The sequence below is a fragment of the Panthera uncia genome (assembly GCF_023721935.1).
Source record: "Panthera uncia isolate 11264 chromosome B3 unlocalized genomic scaffold, Puncia_PCG_1.0 HiC_scaffold_2, whole genome shotgun sequence".
Taxonomy (NCBI): Eukaryota; Metazoa; Chordata; class Mammalia; order Carnivora; family Felidae; genus Panthera; species Panthera uncia.
The window spans coordinates 996,467-1,002,451 of NW_026057583.1; the positions used below are offsets into that span (position 1 = coordinate 996,467).

The 5,985-nt window shown below is 48.2% G+C and overlaps 1 pseudogene; it reads left to right on the forward strand.

The window, feature by feature from the left end:
- Window positions 1-2,993: 2,993 nt before the first annotated feature.
- Window positions 2,994-4,524, forward strand: LOC125910724 (cytochrome c oxidase subunit NDUFA4-like; annotated as a pseudogene).
- Window positions 4,525-5,985: the final 1,461 nt, after the last annotated feature.

Here is a 5,985-nt window from a genome sequence, read left to right on the forward strand (position 1 = left end):
TACAGCATGATGAGTATAGTGTATTGCATATTTGAAAGTTGCTAAAAGAGTAGATCTCGGGGTGCCTAGGTGGCTCAGTTGGTCAAGCATCCAACTCTTGATTTTGGCTCGGGTCATGGTCTCATGGTTCCTGAGATTGAGCCCCGAGTCATGGAGCCTGGTTGGGATTCTCTCTCTCTTCTCTCTCTGCCACTCCCCGCTAATATGCGTGCTCTCCCTCTCTCTCAAAATAAATAAACATTAAAAAAATCATCTTTGCAAGAAAAAAGTGTATAACCATGTATGGCAATGGATGTTAACTAGATTTATTGTGATCATTTTGCAATTATGCAAATTCTGAATCATTACGTTGTACACCTGAAACTAATATAATGTTCTATGTCAGTTACACTTCAATAAAATAAAAGAAAATCTTAACAGACCTATAAGCAGCAAGGAGCTTGAACTAGTAATCAAAAACCTTCCAATAATGAAAAGTCCAGGACTAAATGACTTCATGGAGAACTCTACCAAATATTTAGAGAACTATTTACACAAATCCTCTTCAAATTTCTCCAACACAGTTGAAGAGGAGGGAACACTCCTCAACTTGTTTTATGAGGCCAGAGTTAAGCATATACCAAAGCCAGACAAAGACATGGGGCGCCTGGGTGGCTCAGTCAGTTAGGCGACTGACTCTTGATTTCGGCTCAAGTCACGATCTCACGGTTAGTGGGATGGGGCCCCATGTTGGGCTGTGTGCTGACAGCACGGAGCCTCCTTGGAATTCTTTCTCTCTGGCCCTCCCCACTCTCCCATGAGCCCTCTCTCTCTCTCTCTCAAAATAAACAAATAAACATTTAAAAGAAAAAAAAAAGACACTACAAGAAAAGAAAACCATGACCAATATCCTTGATAAATATTGATGCCAAAATCCTCAACAAAACATTGGCAGACCAAATTCAACTGCACATTAAAAAAGATTATATACCGGGGCGCCTGGGTGGTGCAGTCGGTTAAGCGTCCGACTTCAGCCAGGTCACGATCTCGCGGTCCGTGAGTTCGAGCCCCGCGTCAGGCTCTGGGCTGATGGCTCGGAGCCTGGAGCCTGTTTCAGATTCTGTGTCTCCCTCTCTCTCTGCCCCTCCCCCGTTCATGCTCTGTCTCTCTCTGTCCCAAAAATAAATTAAAAACGTTGAAAATAAAAAAGATTATATACCATGACCAAGTGGAATTTATTCCCAGAATGCAAAGATGGTCCAACATACAAAGATCACACAAGTAAATGGAGATGTCCTGTGATCATGAATCAGAAAACTGCAGATTGTTGGGGCACGTGGGTGGCTCAGTTGGTTAAACTTCTGACTCTTGATTTCGGCTCAGGTCATGATCTTGCAGTTTGTGAGTTCAAGCCCCACGTCAGGCTCTGCTCTGCTGGTGTGGAGCCTGCTTGGGATTCTTTCCCTCCTTCTCTGTGCCCCTCCCCTGCTTGTGCTTTCTCTCTCTCTCTCAAGATGAATAAATAAACACAAAAACTTTTTTTTAAAAGAAAAAAGAAAACTGCATATTGTTAACATGTCATTATTACCCAAACTGACCTACAGATCAGCATGATCCCTCTCAAAATCCCAATGACTTTTTGTGTGTGTGCAGAAATTTAAAAAAAAAAAAAAATCCATCCTAAAATTCACTTGGGATCTCTAGCAACACTGGATAGCCATGTATGATCAAATGATCTTTGAGAAGCATGCCAGGACCACTCAGTGGGAAAAGGACCACGTCTTCGATGAATGGTGCTAGGAAAACTGGATGTCCATGTCAAAAAATAAAGGTGGATCCTTACTTCATGCCACATATAAAAATTAATTCAGGCGCACCTGGGTGGCTCAGTTGGTTGAGCAGCCGACTTTGGCTCAGGTCATGATCTCACGGTCTGTGAGTTGGAGCCTCGCCCCCCGCTCTGTGCTGACAGCTCAGAGCCTGGAGCCTGTTTCCGATTCTGTGCCTCCCTCTCTCTCTGCCCCTCCCCCACTCACACTCTGTTTCTCTCTCTCTCTCTCTCTCTCTCTCTCTCAAAAGTAAATAAACATTAAAAAAATTCAAAAATTAATTCAAAATGGACGAAAGACCTAAACGTAAGACCCCAAACTACAAATCCCCTTGAAGAAAACATCAGGCAAAAGCTTCGCGACGCTCAATTTTGCGATGACTTTTTGGGACACGGCACCAAAACTACAAAAACAAAAGCAAAAGCAGACAGATGAGATTGTCACCACACACCCATTTAAAGCACAGAAAATCACAAGTATTGACGAGGACGTGGAGAAATCGGAACCCTGTGCGCTGTTGGTGGGATTGCAAAATGGCACAACAGCCAAGGAGGACAGAAGGGCAGCTCCTCAAAGAATGAAAGAGAAGCACCATTTAGATCCAACAGTCCCACTTCAGGGTAAAGACTCAAAAGAATTGAAAGCAAGGACTCAAACGGATATTCGTACACTCCTGTCAACGACAGCATTAGTCACAAGAGCCAAAGGATGGAAGCAACCCAAATGTCCATCAGTGGATGAAGGAATCGACCAAATGCGGTTTACAAATATGTGTGTGCGTGTATGTATATACGCTGTATGGTAGAACGTTGTTCAGCCTTAAAGAGAAAGGCCGCCCTGTGACACGCTCACCATGGACGAACCTTGAGGACATCAGGCTAAGGGATGTAAGCCAGTCACAGAAAGACAAATATTGTACGACTCCTCTTATGCGAGGGATCTAACGTAGACGAATTCACAGAGACAGAAGTTAAAGGGTGAGTGCCAGGGGCTGGGGCAAGCGGCAAGTGGGGAGTGTTTGTTTAATGTATGCGGTGCCACTGTTGCAAGTAAAAAAGCTCAAAAGATATCTGTTGCACAGTAACGTAAATATTCTTAAGACTATTGCACTGCGCCCTTAGAGACGGTGGAAGTGGTAAATTTCATATTATGCGTTTCTGCCACCGAAAGAAAAAAATTTAAGCCATGCCAAAGGAAAAAAGACTTTCTCAGGTGAGTCCCAATGCCCCAGATTTGCAAACTACTGGCCCAAAGGGACTCTGCGTGGCTTCTGGAAAGAAGGGTGGCCGTAGGCGGGGCTGCAAAGGGCAGAGACGTTTGGGTTGGGCAGAGAGGAGGGGGAGGATGTTAAAAATGGAAAGAATTAGTTTAGCAGCAGTATCATTATCATCAGCACGGTCGTTTATTATAAATGTCCCTTGTGTGCCAGGCATGTGGTTCACTCGTGTTCTCTAATGTAACCCGTACAACAGCGACTCTGTGGCGGGCGGCGGGGGCGGGGGGGGGGGTGGTGCCTGCCGGTGCCGTTTTACGGACGAGAAGGCAGGTGGCAGTTTGGGAAGAATGAGTGAGGGCCCCAGTCGGCCTGAGGGAAACGGTGCACATACATTGGAAGGGAGAAGGCAGGCCATCAAAGGCCTTGACACGAGGCAGAGACATCACATGATACCCATGGACATGGGGAGTCATTACAGGTCCTGGAGCGGAAGCGTGTGATTCGAGTGGCGTCTTTAGCAGCCGAACCTGGAAGCTGTGTGCGGAAAAGACCCGACCGTGCCCTGCACTAAGTGGAAACCCAGTCAGTGCGAAATGAGGGACAAATGAGTAACAAACAGATGTGCAAAGTTGGGGTCAACCCCCGAAGCAGGTGCCCCGTTCTCTATCTCCCCCACCCCCAACACTCCCAGGCCTCTCCTTTGAATGACTCATATCCCTGGGCAGCGGGTCTCCTGGGATCTGCCCTGCTCTGGCTGAGCCGGATCAGAAGGGACAGGGCTTGGGGGCACCTCCCATCCCTGAGCGCGCCCTCTGCTGGAGGCGCCTGGTCTGGCAAGTGTCTGCCGGCCAGTCTGGGCACTGAGCCTCTTTGGCTTTCATTTTTTATTAGAACGATGGGATGTCCTTCGGAGCCTCAGTGATATTAATTACAGCGTAAGGTTTCAGGACAGTGTTCTTTGTTCCATTGGCCTCTGGCACCCAGACAGTCCAGCCAAAAGGATTGACTTCTCAAGGATTCTGGAATCTCTCCTTCTTCTGCTGTTCAGCATGAGCCTTCAGCCCCTCCAGCTCATCCCCAGGAGGGCCTATCAGGCAGAATCCTGGAGCTCCTGGTAGGCTATGCTGGAGCCTGCTCCTTAGGAATGGAGAATTCGAGAAATCTATCTAAAATTGGACACAGGGTGTAGAGACCAGTTAGTGCCTGGCCTTGCAGATTTTGATCTTTTCTCCTTCTGGACCTGAGGCCCCTGCCACGACCACGTTACGCCAGATCCTCAATCAGGCCAAGAAGCATCCGAATTTGACCTCCCTCCTCACATTTATTGGGGGTGGAGGTACCGGGGCAGTACCGTATGTCTTGTGCCTGGCCTCCAGACGTCAGTTAGGATCAGAAAAATAACCCAGAGCTCTGAACAGATTGGGTTCCAATGATCAAGACAAGTTTTATTCAGGGCATGTAGATTACAGCAAACTGAAGAAGGAAGGTCCAGATTTCTAAATAACGTGTTTCACTGTAAAGCTGCTTAGAAGGAAGCTCTTCCAGAAACCATCCACACGGTTTTCCACATATACAAGGAAATCCGTCCCTTCCAAAGGCACAACACGGTGCTCGTATGTGTTGGGTTGTACACGGATTAATACAGAGCTGAAACTTGGGCCGCCTGGGTGGCTCAGGCGGTTAAGCATCTGGCTCGATTTCGGCTGTGGTCATGATCTCCCGGTTCCCGGGATCGAGCCCCGAGTCGGGCTCTGCGCTGACGGCACCCAGCCCGCTTGGGATTCTCTCTTTCCCTCTGTCCCTGCCCCTCCCCCGATTGTGGGCACGCACTCTCTCTCGCTGTCTGAAAATAAATAAATCAACTTTTAAATACATAAATATCTGAAACTTGAAAAAAATAAAATAAAATTGGACACGGCTGCCCGTGACGGGACACTAGACTCTTGCTCCGGCAAAGCAAGGTACTGAATGAAGTCTACTCCTGCAGGATTCTTCGGAGAAGGGCCTCGGCCTCACCGGAGGAGCCCCGTAATGGACTCTCGCACGGAGCCCTGGGGTTTGTAAACCTCCTTCAACAGCACAGCCTGGATCCCTGCCCACTGGGCCTTCTTGGCACTGATGCAACTCTGCAGAGCCCAGGATCCCTGAGGCCAAGGCTGCAGGCCCTGCTAACATCCCTTCCAACCGTGAGAGTCTGCATTCTGCCATTCCAAGCCAATCAAGTAGTATTCGATGAAGGAAGACCAGTACATTTGAAAGTCAGACTCGCCCTTGGAGGGCTAAGTATTCATTTCCGAATTAACCCAGGCTGGACTCGGGGGTTCCTGAGTTTCTGATTAGTTTTTCCTCCTTTGGTAACAAAGCAAAACTCAGGGAGGCTGAAAAGGCGCCAGGAACCGTGCTAAGTGTTTTACACATGTTTCTCTTTCTGTCTGCACAGTAACGTTCTCATGACCATGAATGGAGGCCGGAACGCTCAGAGGTGATCTGTCCCAAATCTCCCAGAAGGAGGCCAGGATTCAGATTCAGGTCTGTCTGACCCCTGAGTGGCTAGCCTGCTTTCTTTCTCCCACTTGAGGCCCTGCCCCGTTTAACAGCCCCCACCCCACCCACCTCCTCCAGCAGGGAGCCCAGCCCAAGCCCAATTCTGTGCTGCGGCCCTCCCCACCCTGTCCCCACCATACCCATCCTCCAGGGCACGAAACAGATGTAGAAAAAGCATGTTAAAAACGTTTGTTTAATGTGCATTGGAAGATGGCAGGACCCAAACCATAGAATATTTAGGCCATCTGGGGCCATATTAGGATTCTAGGGAATTTTACAAGTGTTTCCACATTCCACATTCCAGTCCCCACATCCATCCTGTTGAAAGAGACAAGGCTCAGAGAAGCTGTGACCCACGCAAGGTCACACAGTTGAGGAAAGCATCTCAGCCAGAACCCAAGGGATGTGAGTTTCTGG